Raw genomic sequence first — 17645 nt, 5'->3', positions numbered from 1 at the left:
GGCTAATACATTACAAGAAGGCTTTCATTTGCCTAAACCTGAACTGTTGACATTTAGTGGCAGATCTATTGATTGTTGCAAGTTCATTAAGAATTTTAAGACAAATCTAGAATGTAAAGTGTATGATGATAGGCTTAGATTGAGCTACCTTATATAATACAGTGTGGGTGAGGGCAAATGTAGTATTGAAGATTGTGTTTTGTTAGAACCTACTGAGAGATATAGACGTGCGAGAGATAATTTCGATACGGCAAACCGCATGTCATTTCTAGGTCTTACATCGATAAGCTTGTGCATGGTCTTCAGATAAAGGCCTCAGATGTTGATGCACTTTCCATGCTAGCGTTGGACATGCAAAAATGTAAGATAACTCTTTCTCAACTAGGTTTCGCCTCTGATATTGACGATTTAGAGGCATTGTTAGACGCTTGCCCATGCGTATGAGATCAAGATGGTTGATATAGCACAGGACATAATTGTTAAATCAGACAGAGAGCCAAAATTTTCTGATTAAGTTTGCTTTTCAACACAATGTAACAAACTACTAGTTCAATGAATGTTACTGATATTGTTAGAGACAACCAATCATGTAGAAGTATTCATGATACACATTTAAAGTCTAACAGGTTTGTAAACACAAAGGTCACAACTCTTATAACGCATACGAGTAGCGAGTGTGCGAAATTTGAGCGGAAATGCATTTGTTGTTCTTGAAAATGCAAAGAATTGGGTGAGTGTAAAGCATTTATTGCCATGCCATGAGTGAGAGGCGGAAGTTTGTTGCCATACGTAAACTATGTTTCAAATGTCTCAAAGGAATCACTTGTCTGTAAGTTGTAAAATGCCCAAACAATGCAGTGTTCCTGAGTGTCAGGGTAAACACCATTCGTTATAACATTGTTGGGTAAAGCCAGAGTCCGACCGCACTGTTTTTCAGCCGTCCGTTAATTGCGCATCCACGCAAGATTCGTTGCTAAAGGCGCATTCGTGGTGAATGTAATTACCTATTATTGCATCTGTTTGTACGTATTCGCATCAATTATTATATATTTTGTGGTGATAAGTATATTAAGGTAGCGCACCTCTAATGGGCACATATCCAAATATAATCTAATTAATTATTTTCTTAATCAGCATCATTTCACTGAACTGCATGCAAATTTGTAGGTAGGCTTTCCATGCTTTTTAAAAAAATATACCGATTTTTTTAAAACCACCCCCACGCTCGGCTTTTGTCCAGTTTATTTTCACCCCTGGGGTATATAAAAGTTCCATAATTCATTCAAATTTCCAAATATGGGCATGCAGTTGGTGTGTACAGATGCTGTAAAGGTGTTTAAAGTTTAAACAAGATGAAATAAGTATTCTTTTACAGACATTTATATTTTACAAATTTTTATCTATGGAAGAGCGCCATGAAATGTAAGTGATTTCAGCCAAGTAAAAATTGGGTCGGTTAAAAACAAAGTGTCATAAAATTCAAAATAGTATCATTTAAGTCATATTTTAAACTTAGTTTTTATAGAAACACTATATACAGCAAAAATACCAAGAACTAGACAGATTTACCGTTTACTTTTTGAAATAAAAATAAAAATGCAACATGCAAGGTTCGTATTTTCAACAGTAAATCACCCAATTTCGCCATAACGTTGTTTTAATTTAAATAATTGAAGAATGTGCATAAAAATTGCAACATATTTAACAATAAATATAGCTTATATGCCATATTAAATCAAATTACGTTAGAAAATAAATAAAACGCGTCGCAAAAAAGTTTACGTCGTCGGCAGGATTCGAACCTGCGCGGGAATATCCCAAAAGATTGCTAGTCTATCGCCTTAACCACTAGGCTACGGCACCTAATAGTAGGCTCTTCAACCTTCGAAGAAATCGCGGGAAATCATTAGAGGTGCACTACCTTAAGTTAATGAAATTATTTACAGATTTGAAGTTTACTAAGGCTTGTCGTACGCATGACTGTTTTGGGTTTCCCCTGGTAAAATTGTTAACCTTGTCAGTGTCATAGTGAGTAATGCTTATCTGCTTTAGGCAGAATGTATATATATGTGTTCAATTAGTATGGCTTATTGAAATTTAATTGATATTGTTTTGACATTTAAATGTCTCTGGTTTAAAAGACCATACAGTTCACTAGGCATGATATGTGGTGAAATACTGACTGACGTCACGTGCATTTACGCGTTTCACGTCATATTATAGACATAAAGTATTGAACAACATGTGTGGACAACATCATACTCGGTATTTTTATTTTATGTATTTATTTATTATAATTTATTCATTAATTATTTTTATGAATTTATTGACGTGTGCATGTTTTAAGTAAATGCAATTTAAACGAGTTAGAATAATAAGTATTTTATATTGCGTAATATTACATTGCTATAATTTGAAGTTATTTGTGTTCAGAGAATCGTCTACGTCTACGTCTACGTATTCGTCATTGTCTTGGTATGTATGAGAAATAAATCGGTAGAAAGACGCATGTCTCCATGATATGTTCCACATGAAGTGAATAATTTACACTGGCGAAATGGATATTGTTTCCCTACTCATGAGTAATTGAACAGGTGACTGTCCACAAGCAAGTGGAGAATTACTTTACTCGAGAATTGCAAGATTAGGATCTCGATTGGCTTGTAAAGATTTTGTGCAATTCTTCTTTATTGTCTGAATACACATCTCAGCAACAGCGTTGCCCTGGGAGTGTAATGCAGATGATGTCACATGTTCAAAATCCCAATCTTTACGAAAATTGTCAAACTCCTGGCTAGTATATTGACCTGCATTGTCACTTATCACTTTTAAAGGAATACCATGTGTGACAAAATGACCCTTTAGTTTGTGTATAACTGTCTCACTTCTCATATTGGTCAGCAAACTACATTCAAAATTTCTGCTGCAAAGTTTGACTATTACAACATAGTTGCAATCATTCCAGTGAAATATGTCAGTTAAGTGGCAAAAACCTGCCATGGTCCTTCAGGAATTTGATTTGGAATCATAGGTTTCTTTGTGTTACTATTTCGGTGCTCTAGACAAATAGGACAATTGAGAACTTTGGATTTAATGTATTTTGTCATATTGGGCCATAACATAGCACTTCGTGCAAGTTGTGTGCATTTCTCAACTCCTAGGAGGGAGTCATGTATTTTGTCCAACATCAATTGTCTGAATTCCGTCGGAATAATAAAATTGCTTCCCTCGAGCAATAAACCATCAATGAATGCCTATTCATCTCTTAAATTCCAATATAGTAGCACACATTTTAACATTCCTCAGTTTTTATCAGGCAAACCATTAGATTTAGTGACTGTATTTCAAAGTGAGATTCAATTGTGCTTTCTGATCACTCTTAGAAATATTTTTCATAATCATATGTACATATGAGTCCATTTCTTGACAAACGTCAGTCGGTTCGCCCGGCAAGAAATTGGGACTTAGCGTGTCTGCTACTAGAATCTGTTTTCCAGGTATATGCACTATTTCATAGTCATATTTGGTCAATTGTAATAGCATTTTATGCAATCTTGGCGGAGCTGCTAGGAAACTTTTCTGTGTTATGCTTACAAGTGGTTTATGGTCACTTTGGACTACTACGTGTCGTCCGTATGTGATTTGATGAAACTTTGTCATGCCAAATAATACAGCGTAGATCTCTATTGTGATTTGCGCATAGTTTCGTTCTGTCTCCGTCAAATCTTTTGAGGCCAAGCTAACGGGTTTGTCGTTTTGAGGTGAAACGCAACCAAGTCTATTTTATGATGCATCATTTTGCAACAATACATCTACTTTTGGATCAAAATACGATAGTATTTGTCCTGGGTTTTGACTGATAACCTCTTTTATTTAGTTTAAGGCCAACCGGAAAATACTTTCCTTTTTCAACAATAATCTCAGTGGACTAGTCATTTCAGTAAGATTTGATGCAAATCTTTGCAAATTGTTTGCCATTCCAAGTATTGTCTCAAGTTCAGACTTTGCTTGTGGAGATGAATTACTCTTACTTTTGAAGGATCAATTTCGGTCCATTTTCTGTCAGTACAATACTAGAGAATGGAATTTATGTCTGTCCGACTTCTGTTTTGTCGGCATTGAGCTTTAGACCAATCTGTCGACACCTGTCCATCAATAGTTCGAGATTCTTGCCATAGTCTAGTCTTTAACGCCCAGAACGAACGCTATCAAAAACAATGACCTTGATGCCATGTAAATCTTCAAGACATTCGTCCATTTTCCGAACAAAAATGTCCTGTGCGCAGTTTATTCCACATGGAAGTCTCAGATACCTATATCTCCCAAATGAAGTATTGAACACTGTCAATAAAGATGACTTTGTGTTTAATTTGACAGACCAGTAGCCTGAACATGCATCAAATTTTGAAAATACTTTAGCGCCAGTCAGGTCAAGCAAAATGTCGTCAATTGATCTTGATTGATAGTGCGGTCTCATTATAGCGTCCTTGAAGTCTTTTGGGTCAATACACACCCGCAAAGAACCACTGGACTTTTCAACAGTGACCATAATGTTGACCCATTCGGACGGTTCAGTAATTTGGTTAATTTCACCATTCTTAACCATTCTGTTAAACTCTCTTTGAGTCTGTCTTTGATTGCTACAGGAACACGTTTAGGTGGGTGAATAACTGGAACAGCATTCGGTTTTATGCTAAATTTCAGATTCTCCTGACAGAGTTCCTGGACCAGTAAATACATCAGAGTATTTAGATACAACAGTGTCCTTTGTGTAAAAAATGTTTAGGTTCAATGTCTGACACAAATGTGATTAGATTCATAGACATGCATATGTCTAAACCTAATATGGGACTGGAGAGGCTGTCTTCAATGTAAAAGTCCTGATATGACTGTTTACCGTCGTAGTAACACTGGGGACGAATCATGCTATGAACCTTAAGTAATGTTCCATTGTAAGCTGATAGTTAGATGTTAGTGTTTTTGAGTGGACCTTTAATCCATAACGCTGCAAATGTATGTAATGTAATAATATTGACCTGTGCATCGGAGTCAATTTGGAACATTATTTTGTTTCTTGTGGACAAACATTGAGTTTTACATGAGCTTGATTCTTATGCTTTTCACAAACAACCGAATTGATAAAATATTGATCATTGGTGTCATTTTGATCTGAGTCAGAAAAGTCATTTACCGCATTAATTTTGGCTCTATTTTAAGGTCTGGTGCTGTTGTCCTTGTTTTTCTGGAAACGAACTGATGCAAAATGGTTAATCTTGTGGCAATAATTGCATGTCTTTCCCTTTATCGGGCAAAGTTATCGTGTGTGATGCCAACTACCACCACAGTTGGTACATTTTCCCCTGTTTGCATAAGTGAGGTTTGTCATGTCCCTTCCGTTTTGGCTTGGATTCGGTTCTTGTTGGCCGTTTTTATCCACTGGCGACAGCATGTATGCCACTGCTGGTCATGGACTTCACCTGACTTTTCGTCAGCTCGTATATTCTGGCAATGTCGAGACATTTCTGAAGTGTTAGATAATTGCCTTTACTGATCATTCTTTAGCGTAATTTCTGTGTACGTATTCCAAATATTATATGGTCCCATATAATTTCATCTATGATTGCATGTAGCAGTAGTAGCAGCAGTGGTAGTAGTTGTAGTAGTAGTAGTAGTATTAGTAGTAGTAGATGTAGTAGTAGTAGTAGTAGTAGTAGTAGTAGTAGTAGTAGTAGTAGTAGTAGTAGAAGTAGTAGTAGTAGTAGTAGTAGTAGTAGCAGTAGTCGTAGAAGTAGTAGTAGTAGTAGTAGTAGTAGTAGTAATAATAGTAGTATTAGTAGTATTAGTAGTGGTAGTAGGAGTAGTAGAATTAGCAGTAGTAGTAGTAGTAGTAGTAGTAGTAGTAGTAGTAGTAGTAGTAGTAGTAGTAGTAGTAGTAGTAGTAGTAGTAGTAGTAGTTGTAGTAGTAGTAGTAGTAGTACAAGTAAAAGCAGTAGTTTTAGTAGTAGCAGCAGCAGCAGTAGCAGTAGCAACAGTTGTAGTAGCAGTAGTAGTAATCGTAGTGGTAGTACTAGTAGTATCAGTAGTAGCAGTAGCAAAAGCAGTAGCAGCAGTAGCAGTAGTAGTAGTAGTTGTAGAAGTAGTATTAGTAGACGTAGTAGTAGACGTAGTAATAGTAGTAGTAGTAGTAGTAGTAGTAGTAGTAGTAGTACTAGAAGTAGTAGTAGTAGTTGTTGTTGGGAATTTGTCGCGACGTCCTATGACGCCGCCGCATAGCGTCATATACATGTACGTCATTGTGTTATTGTTGTTTTTCATAAATTGTTTTATTCTTGGAGAAATAATATCATTAAACCGTAGAACACAATGCTAACATTACATATCACTTTCAAGTAGACATTTTGGTTCCGTGACCAGAATCAATGGATGCCGTCAACAAATACCGATAAGTTAAAGGGACAGAGACTAGGGATTCATAACGTAATCGAGCGATTGATCGAAAGATTTGAAGAAAAAGACGAATTTCAGTTTGAACCAACCATCCTTTAATAGAGAACCAATTAGACATTACAATAGGTTTAAATGCGAAAGCGATTGCACTCTCAGACGCGGAATCGACAGCAGATGAGCTGTTGTACTCGCAAATGATTGTTTTTGACATGGAAGCGAAGCTTTGGAGATATCGTCAAAATATGCGTGATCACCGATTTTCAGTGTAATGCAACCAACACAGCAGAGAATGTATTTTCACCAGCTTCCGAAGCTCAACCTAATGACATTTAACAGCGATATCTAACAGTGGCAATCGTTTTGGGACAGCTACGATTCGGTCATACATAAAAACGTAAGTTTGACAGCTGTACAACATTTTAATTATTTAAAGACAATGCTGGAGGGCGAGGCGGCCAGAACAATCGAAGGGTTTGCTCTTACCAACGTTAACCACGGCCAGGCAATCTCACTTTTGACTGAAAGGTATGGGCAAAATCATTAAATCAAAGCGGCATACATGAAGACGCTATTACAATCGCAATAGAATTACGGCACTCTCCTCGTTCCCGTCATTCTACAGAGACTACCGCCAGACACGAATTTTCAGAAGTTAATCGTGCAACGTATGTTCGTGTTCTGTTAAGGAGCCCATCAGGGTGAATGCAATCCAGTAGGTGAAATCGCAGTGTGCATTTCCATCGTATAGAAGAAATGACTTCGTTTTAATTGCCTGAGCAAATCGCACCAAGATGTAAACTGTTTATCAATATTTTGCTGTCGCAAATGTAAAGACAAACATCATTCATTAATATGTTAATCGTCACATAAATTATCGCACTAGGTAAAAACACTCCCGCTGAACTACGTTACAATGGGAGGTGCGTCTGTACGACAACGCGATACGGCCTCATAACTACAACGGTTACGGTTTCTTTACACAGTTTGTTGACGATACGGGATTTTGTTAAAATAAATGGTAAATTACGGTAAGTTTGAATAGTTTTTGTATGTGTAAGCCAATGTTTATTTAAATACGGATACTGTGCATCTCTTTCATAGCTTGCCATGTAATTTATTGCTATATTATCGATAAAATGGAAATTTTAAAGACCTGTATAGACAACTCATAAAATAATTGGAATATAATTCAAAGTCTGACATTAAACAGAAGAAAATGCAAACACACGTAAGCAAGAAAGAATATTGAATCAATCTTATCAAGATCTGTTTCAAAATTAACTGCATGTAAGTGTAACGAGAGAAATTTTGATGAATTAAAATGTTACGGCGTCTTACAGAGAGTGTTACAGTGCATTTACTACAACATTTTTAAGGTTACGGTATAGTATCGACATTCAATTTAGTTTAATGCTATTAAGAAATGTTCAAAGTCTTGTAAAATATTGTAGTACTGATTTATTTAAAAACAAAACATAAACAAATATGAATGAATTTGCGATTCTAAGATTAATTCAGTCTTTATTTAAATATTTTTACTATTATTTTATCTAAAAATAATTGAACGAAATCTTTAAAAAAATGTATTACTGATTGATTATAAAAATGCCATAAAGAAATACAAATAAATATTACCCAAATGAAGTCTTGGTTTTAAATGACCTTAATATGTTATTGAATTCATCACTTAAGATGTGTGAAATATTTTCTACATTCCTGTTAAATTATTAACAGTAATTGAGGTAATTAATAACTGAATAATTATGTTAATGATTTACTCAATTTACTCAATTGAAGAAATGCACCTTTTACAAATTGTGCATGAAAGAAAATAAACCCATGATATTTTTATTGCTAAATCATGGTTTCAGACTTTCCACATTTCTTGTTCAAAATTAGTCAAATGTACTTATTACTTGAAACTAGAAACATAATATAAATTGTGTCTGTTTTCAGCGCAATTTTATTATTTTGAACTTTGTATGACATATGTTAACATATGTTTATTCTTTTAATCAAGTGACCATCGCTTCGATATGTCCAGCCGGCCAAAGAAGTACGCGAAACGGAAGAAGGGCACTGTGCCAGAATATGACAAGCCAGCCCGCGGGACTATGCCTGTCCGTCAATATCTCAAAGCTGATTGCTCGAAGATTTTGCCACATGTTCGCAATGGATTGCCAGACAATATTTAGATATGTCCCGTTAAGAAATTGTAAGACATCGTACATACAGTTAAGCACATTGAAGTGTGTTACAAATGCATATAAACGCGGGTTTGTCAGAAGTAATCGGGTCATACCTGATATTCAGAAATTTAGATGTTTGAAGAGTTGATATATAGACACTTTTTACTCTTAGAGTGTACATCAATAGCCTCTTTAGGATTGCACTTATTGGTGGTATGCACCATGAAGACAGATGACAGATCAATGCAGCGGAGAAATTATGAAAAAGCTCCCACATGAGCTTTTTGTTTTACTTTAACACATAAATGTATGTAATATGTAACTTTAATTGGATACGACCTTTAGCGCCTCGGTATTCGAACGTAATATGCGGGTGTACCTTGGCGAATTAAAGCAGCATGCGGATGTTACAAAATAAAAATAAATGACAATATTCACTATAAGCGTCTGTTTTATTTAAAAGCGCATTAACACACATCTCCTTTAAACTAAGCTTTTAGTGATTACAGTAAATCCTGTCTTAAACATCAAATTAAAAAAAAACAATTAAAAATGTGCCATTCCAGACAGCTGAATGATAATATGTGGTGAAATTAATACATATAGAGAATATGAGTCGTGTTCTGAGAAAACTGGGCATAATGCATGTGCGTAAAGTGTCGTCCCAGATTAGCCGGTGCAGTCCGCACAGGCTAATCAGGGACGACACTTTCCGCCTTAACTGGATTTTCTCTAAGAATAGACATCATTTAAACGAAAAATTCCATAAAAGCGGAAATTGTCGTCCCTGATTAGCCTGTGCGGACTGCACAGGCTAATCTGTGATGACAATTTACGTACAAGCATTATGCCCAGTTTTCTCAGAACACGACAAATAGTAGCGATATATTATTAGTCAGAAGGACACATTAAAGGTAACACCATGATACTTGATTTAAATGAAAACGATTTGAAACACATGAATCACCTGATTCAACATCGCTAGTTTAAATGAAGCAATTTATAAAACAAAACATTTAACCCAATCAGCACTTTTGACGGCTTGATACGTCTTTTGCAAGTAAAGTATATCCAAATCAGGATGCGTTACCAAAGAATAAACATTTGACTAGTGCCAAACCAAAATGTATTAAATTGCGTGAATTATTATAACATTTAGCTAATGTCAATTCATGCCGTATGCCTATTTGCTTGAATATTCAGGGCTGAATGTGTTAACTAAACAGTGTGGAAACTATCTAAAAACAAACACGATATTGACCAATATCCCCATAAATGAAACTTAAAAAATACACTTGATTCCTAATGGTTACATTGAAGTAAACATTTTAAACAGTGTCAGTGAAAGTGCTCTTAAGTATTAAAGGACCACAGGTCAAACTTGAAAGTGCACTTGCCTATAGTTACTTAGGCGGATTTACAAGCCTTTTTATGGCGTGCCAGGGAAGGCCTCCACGAGAACGATTTTCCGCACGGGCATGTATACAGTTTGTCTCCGTGTTTCCCTTGTACATGATCCAGCAGTACAGTCCTTGAATTAAGTACTACCCCACATGTGTCGCATTTGTGTTCCTTTTTGGTACTCTGCTGTTGGCAAGTCTGCATGTGTCGCCTTAAGCACGACTTGTAGCCAAATGATGTCCGACATTTACATGAATACGGTTTCGAACCTATGTGTTTATTCATATGCCCAATGTACGCTTCCCTTTCGTAGTATTTCTTTCCACATGTTGCACAATTGAACTTGCATACATCGGCATGTTTCACATCACGATGTCTCTTTAAAGCAGCGCGATTATTAAACCTCTGGCAACACGATTCACACAAAAATGGGTTTTCTCCGTGAAACACTCTAACATGAGTCCGTAGATCGTATGCTGAGGCGTAAGTTTTACCACACGTGGGACACTCTTCCTTCTTCTTCTGGTGGACGGAACGCTTATGGCGGTGAAGATTGCCCCTAGAGTTTGTACTATACGCACAACTGGGGCATGCGAACAGATCTACCTTCTGTTTTTTACAATAGGCGTCGATGTAAGCACTTCGTTGCTGTTGAAGTCAATCACGACCTCAATGCTCTCGTCCAAAATGCTTGAATCGAGGAAGGAAATCTCCATGCTTGTAATTTTGCCTTCCTGCAGGCGCTGTAACGCTGTAAAGAAGACACCGTAACATGCCTTAGTCGTAAGAGAAGATACCGTAACATGTACACGGAGTTGACATGCTACAACTATTTTGCAAAATCTGATTGAAATCACCAATAATAGTATACTAATGGGCATCACATGTTTGTAAAAGAGTGAACTTGATACAAATCATTGAAAATAATCATCGTGACAGATACTGCAAGCCTGAAACAACGAATTAATTGGAGTTTCTATGTTTTGAACTTTAACTTCTTTCTTTTATTATGATTTCACGCTAGAAAATGCCTCGATAGCTTAGGTAGCGAGTTAAGAAACATTACTAAATGGAAATAAATGCCATATCCCTTTTTACGTGTAAGTTTAAACAAAGACTTTACCTTGTCAACGCGTGTGTATGCCTATAAATGTCAATATAAAGAAGTGACACGTCAAGACGCCGTAACCGTTGTAGTTATGACGCCGTATCGTGTTGTCGTTCAGGCGCACCTCTCATTGTAACGTAGTTCAGCGGGAGTGAAAAATAAAACTTCTGAGACTTCACATAAAATCGTTCTTACAGTCACACTGTTCATGCATGGAGTAACAGAGAGTGGGCAGCAATATTATACTAGTCGTCATTGACATCCAACTCAGATGTTTTGTTGAAGACATCAGTCTCACCTGTGTGCCGGTGTGCTGAAGCCAATCTACTCATGGACGAAGGTGCGCAGAGATCATTCATTACGCAGAACTTAGCCGAGAAGCTGTGGGTGCAACTTGAAGGAACTGACGTCATCAACTTATCATCTTTTGGAGATTCCACACACTGCGTCAGACGTCTTGGCACAGCAACCGTCAACATCGTGCAACAGATGTGTGTATGATTTCCATTCGAGTACGTATCGTTCCTTGTTAGGATTTTGGCGCGTCGGCGCACACACGACGTCGCCGCAATCGTTCACGTTTTACTTGACGTCATATGTATATACTTTTTAGTGTACGTTACTTTTTGAAAGTCAGATAAAGGTACGAACCTACACAACGCGTAGTTTTATATTACGATCGCACATTTTGGTGCCGTGACAATTAATTCTAAGCACACAATTTGGTGCCTTGACAATTAATTCTAAGCGAACATTTTGGTGACGTGACAATTAATTCTAAGCGTACATTTTGGTGCCGTGACAATTAATTCTAAGCGTACATTTTGTTGCCGTGAACAAAACACAAACATGAACTTACAGAAGTTATTAGCAGCAAGAGACGGACATAGAGCTACGCTTGAATTTATTCGTGCAACTAGAAACGGCAAAGGAAAAAAACTCTTACGATGAATTTGAGCTGTACATTGAAATGATCAATAACGTTCTTGCATTGTTGAAATCTGTTGACGAGAAGATTACAAACACCACCAACACCACCGACGCGGAAAACATTGCTACGGAGCTCAGAGAAACAGCTGCATACAGTTTTCATCTGAAATTAAAGTTGCACATATATTAGAAGCAAGCAGCAAACGCTAAACACGGTTCGAGCGCACCACCCGCTTGCCTTGAACATGAAACTGGAATCACTTACCAGTCATCTATACCGCACATACAAGCCCCAGCTGTACAGGAGCTGCACATACAAGCCCCAGCTGTACAGGAACCGCACATACAGGCCCCAGCTGTTCAGGAACCAAGCGAGTTGGTACAGCAAGTACACGAACAGCTGCAGATGCCACATCATTTACCAAAATTAACACTACCGATTTTCAATGGTGACACGAACACGCCTAACACACCATCACCCAGTGAAAGTTCAAATCGATATGGAGCCACACACAGCAGGGCTAGGGGAAGGAATAAGGAGCATGACGCTCGTTCGACGCCTCGAAAATTTTCAGAGGCTACGGGCGGTTCCGGCAAGCCTGAAAAGTCTACCAGAGATAGTCAAAGCAACATTGAAATGGTCGAGTCATGCAAAACTTTACGACGAGATGCAGAGAGTAAAACTGGCGCCATACTTAAGGCGTCGAGCTGGTCTGTGAGATTAAGCTGTGTTCCTCGGACACAAAGCAAGTTTTTGGCCGACACTCCCAAGGATCCCACGGTGAGTTTAAGCCACACTAACAATGGCCCCTATGCGAGTTCCGGTGACACTTCCCAGGACCACAGGGTTAGTTTGGACAACATTCCCAAACCGTGGGCGAGTTCGGACGGCATTCTCGATGGACCGGTCGTTAGTTCGATTAACACTCCCCAGACTCGTGGGACGCTCTCTGGTCGCTGCCAGCGAGGGTTGAAGAAGCTGTCCGATTACTAGAGCCGACAGGGTCCACTATCGAAGAGTTCGCCGCGACTGCGAAGCAACCGGAGGGCACTATTTGACATCAAAGAGTGCCTGGCAAAATCATCGAAATCATCACCAGTTGAAAAAGACGCAGAAGTCACGACTGCCCGGAGCAGACAGGCAATTTGACATCGGAGAATCTTCCGGAATCTACCTTTCCGTCCACGAGTTCGGATTCAAAATCGCCAGTCAGTCGAAAATGGCTGGAAACCAACGATTTAGAAGATCAGACGAGATCGGAAGCGTTCAGTGCAAGCGTCGTTCCAGAGAGTGCATGCAATGTCGTCATTCTAACATAGAGCAAAACACGTAGACGCCAAAACGACAAAAGCTCAATCAATGACAATATCATTTCATGTAAAAAAGAAAGAAACAACTGGCAATGAAGGACTCTAGCGCGCAGAGCACGTGAAAACCGCAAATGGATTGTAGACACGACCCATAGTTTAACTATATTCAATGGAACTTAATGTGATGGACACTTAGTAACAGTGATAATAAACATGATGGACTTTGAAAACGAACATTGTGACTATTCGAGTGCATGAACATTGATTGATATTTTTCCTTGAACATGATAGTGCTGCATTTATTGTCATGATAAATTATTTTGTCGTCGGGAGAATGTTAGGATTTCGGCGCGTCGTCGCACACACGACGTCGCCGCAATCGTTCACGTTTTATTTGACGTCATATTTATATACTTGTAATTGTATGATGCAATTATCAAAGAGCAAGAAAACAGAGGTTTTATAGAGAAAATAGATGTTTTTGCCACATCAAAATGCGTACATTATATTCCCCACCATTTTTGCAAAGCAACACGTTATGGGTAGACGGATCTAGTTGGGTATGCAGCGGTTCCATATGGCCACTCTGGGAACCTAACGTCACTTACGCTTTCGCTACCGTGATCGACCAAGAGGCTAACAGTTCTTCGACTCCTTAAAACAGAGAAACTTATGGCCAAAACAGACTTATATGAACAAGCCAGCAATTAGCAAAAGTTGATTCGAGTGACGTCATACGTGTTTCGCTTCATCAACAACAGCAGACAGTCATCACGTGATATGCGCGTTCTGTGGGGCCATTGGCAACAGAAGAATGCAGAGTAGGTGAGCGCTTTTGGATACTTGACCAACGGCAGCAGAGCTACGGTGACGCTATAAAGGACCTGCGAATGAAGAAGCATAGACAGACGATCATACGACAACTGCGGCTCTTCGTTGATTAAGATGGCTGCAATCGTGGTGCAGGGAGAATCAACGATGCCCACTTACCAGAGGCAACGAAGTATCCGTTGTTTCTGCCATAGAAAGGCCTTTTAAACAAGGCTAATAATAAACGACGCGAACATCAGACAGCTCCACGCCGGTGTACCCCAGACGGTCACTCTTCTACGCCAGAAGTTTTGAATACCATCTAATCGAAAACGCGTTGAAACCCTGGCAACTCCGGTAACCTAACATCACTTACGCATTCGCTACGGTGATCGACCAAGAGGCCAACAGTTCGTCGACTCATGAAAACGGAGAAACATATGGCAAAAACAGGCTTATTTTCATAAGTACAGCAGTTACAAAATGTTAATTCGAGTACGTCATACGTGCTGCGCTTCGTCAACAACAGCAGACAGTCAACACGTGATATGCTCGTTCTTGGGGCCATTGACAACAGAAGAATGCAGAGTAGCTGTGCGCTTTTGGATACGTGACCAACGGCAGCAGAGCTACGGTGACGCCATAAATGACCTGAGAATGAAGAAGCAAGGACAGACGATCATACGACAACTGCGGCTCCTCGTTGATTACGATTGCTGCATTCGTGGTGCAGGGAGAAGCAACGGTGCCCACTTACCAGAGGCAACGAAGTTACCGTTGTTACTGCCATCCAAAGGCCTTTAACAAGGCTAATCATAAACGACGCGCACATCAGACAGCTCCACACCGGTGTACCCCAGACGGTCACTCTTCTACGCCAGTAGTTTTGAAAACCATCTAAACGAAATAGCATTGGAACTTTCATACAACAGTGTGTGAACTGTAGAAAAGTAACGGGGTAATCATACACTGCACCGGCCCCACCTCCACTTTCGGATTTCAGAGTAACAGATGCACGATCCTTTGCAGTTACTGGTGTTGATTACAGCGGCGCGTTACACGTGAAAACGGATCGACGACCTCAGCAGAAAGTGTACATTTGTCTTTTCACGATCTCGAGATCTTTCCTGATCTGACTGAAAATTCTTTCCGGCTTGCATTCAGACGTTTTGTGAGAAGACGATCGATACCGCGCCGTATGCTTTCCGACAACGCAACAACGTTCCACGCAGCAGCAACACATGTTGTACGCCTATGTACATCACCTACCATTAAAGTAGCATTTACAGACAAAAGAATGAAGTGGCATTTTATTCCACAAAGAGCCCCGAGGTACGGCGGCTGGTGGAAGCGGCTTGTCGGAGTTATACAAACTACTATCAAGACAGTGCTTGGAAGGGCTTCCGTTGACTTCCAGACCCTATAAACAGCGGTTACATAATTTTAATGAACCATGAATGACTGACCGATTTCATACGTCACTTTCGGTAGATATGATTCAGAAGAAGAATGATGAACTACCATACAGGGACGCTAAAGCCATTGGTGATAGTTCATTACCCAACGTTACACGCCGTGAAATCACACAACGCGCACAGGCTCACGTGCATCTTATCGAACACTACCTCCACCGATGGAGTCACATATATCTGACGTCACCGAGGGAATTCCAGACGAAAGGCGGAAACAAACATCAGACGATACGCTTGGGTAACTTGTTATGGTGCAGGACGACTTCAAACCGCGACTTCAGTGGAGCCTAGCTTTGGAGGACGAGCTTTTCAACGGAAATTATGGGTTGACAAGGGCCGCTCGCCTCTGTACATCAGGTGGAATCACCACCAGACCTATCGTTAAAGTATATCCAATAGAAGTACAATGTGACTAAAATTACTTTTAATTGTGTTCAATCAAGTGTTTAGCCTTTTCCAGTGTTATGGAAATTTGAAAAAATCAAAAGTATGAGTAGATTTAATTATTTTATTTAAAAAACCATATTGTTGTAAGTGTTCATTAACATTTCACGGCCCGGAGAATGTTGGGAATTTTGCGCGACGTCATGTGACGTCGCCGCGTAATGGCATATACATGTACATATTTTTTTTATTCATGTGGCTCAGAATGAGACTTAGTTCCGTTTGGCACTTACCTCGTTGCCGGGAAAAACGACTTTAAGTTGTAACAACCAGTTCGCGTACTTTGTCAACCAATTTTTTAGCCATAAAGAATAGTTTTATTTTCAAGTAGAACCTACATCAAGTAGTGTGGAGAATTATAATTTACCGTTTTTTCTTTTGATTTTTTATTTTGTAAATTAATATGAACTTATATAACAATCAATACCGTAGGGTGGGGTTGACCCTTGTCAATTGTTGGATAAAATTCCTGCTTTCGGTCAAGTTTGGTTTTTCTTAGTTTTTATGCTGTTTTCTTCAAACAATATCAAAGTTTGTCAGTGTGGATGACATTTAAGGCCGTATGCTGTAATTTAAATGAACATCTTTCCATATCTACAATTTGATAATTTTTGGTATTTAGCTAAAACCATCTGCTGTGGATAGAAAAATAAAATTAAAAACATGGTAAACAGTGTTGTTTTTTCGCATTTAAATAACAAGCCTATTTCAGCATACGAACAATTCACCAATAAGGTAATAACATAAAAACTTGAGTAAATTTATGAGAAAACTGTTGAAAACAACCTCTTTTTCTCACGAAATACATAATAATTATTTAATTTGACTGCACATCTATTTATTTGGAAAATGAATCGATTAATTCATATTTTTATCAATTTTTGTTAACAAAAACAGAAACGACAGAAAATTCAAAAAAAAAATGCGTAAGTCATTTTTATTTTAATATGTCTTCCTGTTTCTATTTTGTCCAAATTTACCCAAATGTTTTATGAGTTATAACTAAACAAAAATATAAAAAGAAAAAAAATAGGTCACCAGGATCAAAACTGCAGTTTAACTACATGTAGTAAAATACAGTTTAAAAACTTATTGGAAACCATGTGCATGGTGCTGTTCAAAACACATCTAGTACATGTGTTGCTCTATGCGAATGAAAAAGTAGATTAAATTGTAAATGAAGACGCACATTATTTGTAGCAAGATCAGTAAAAGTAGGTAAATACAGTCAGCTTTAAACAAGATGTATACAATATATTAAAGGGGCATATCAAAGGTATTCATTATAATTCTTGACACAACTTGACCAATCTACTACTGAATACAGATTTAAAAATATGTTTGAATTTCAATAAAATCACAAACAAGATGTGTATTAGACAATTGAAGAGGCATATCAACGGTATTAAATGAAATTATTAAATGACTTTATTCCATATTTATGCATACATTTATACATTAGCAACAACATATTATTGGAATTGTTTACAAAATATATATACACAAAACAATTGTTTATACACTGTTGTGTAT

At 38.2% G+C, this 17645-nt stretch overlaps 2 protein-coding genes and 1 non-coding gene across 3 annotated transcripts in view; all 3 read right to left on the bottom strand.

The window, feature by feature from the left end:
• The window catches only part of LOC127855577 (uncharacterized), a 185454-nt gene that overhangs the window by 14761 nt on the left and 153048 nt on the right, over window positions 1-17645 (bottom strand). The gene's annotated exons all lie outside the window — the stretch shown is intronic.
• Window positions 1-17645, bottom strand: part of LOC127855578 (uncharacterized) — a 246130-nt gene that overhangs the window by 106217 nt on the left and 122268 nt on the right. The window lies entirely within an intron of this gene.
• On the bottom strand, window positions 1782-1863 carry Trnaa-agc (transfer RNA alanine (anticodon AGC)). The gene has a single exon. It is a non-coding gene; the product is annotated as a tRNA-Ala (tRNA).

This window comes from Dreissena polymorpha, chromosome 13 (assembly GCF_020536995.1).
Source record: "Dreissena polymorpha isolate Duluth1 chromosome 13, UMN_Dpol_1.0, whole genome shotgun sequence".
Lineage (NCBI taxonomy): Eukaryota > Metazoa > Mollusca > Bivalvia > Myida > Dreissenidae > Dreissena > Dreissena polymorpha.
This window is presented reverse-complemented; position numbering and strand designations above follow the sequence as displayed.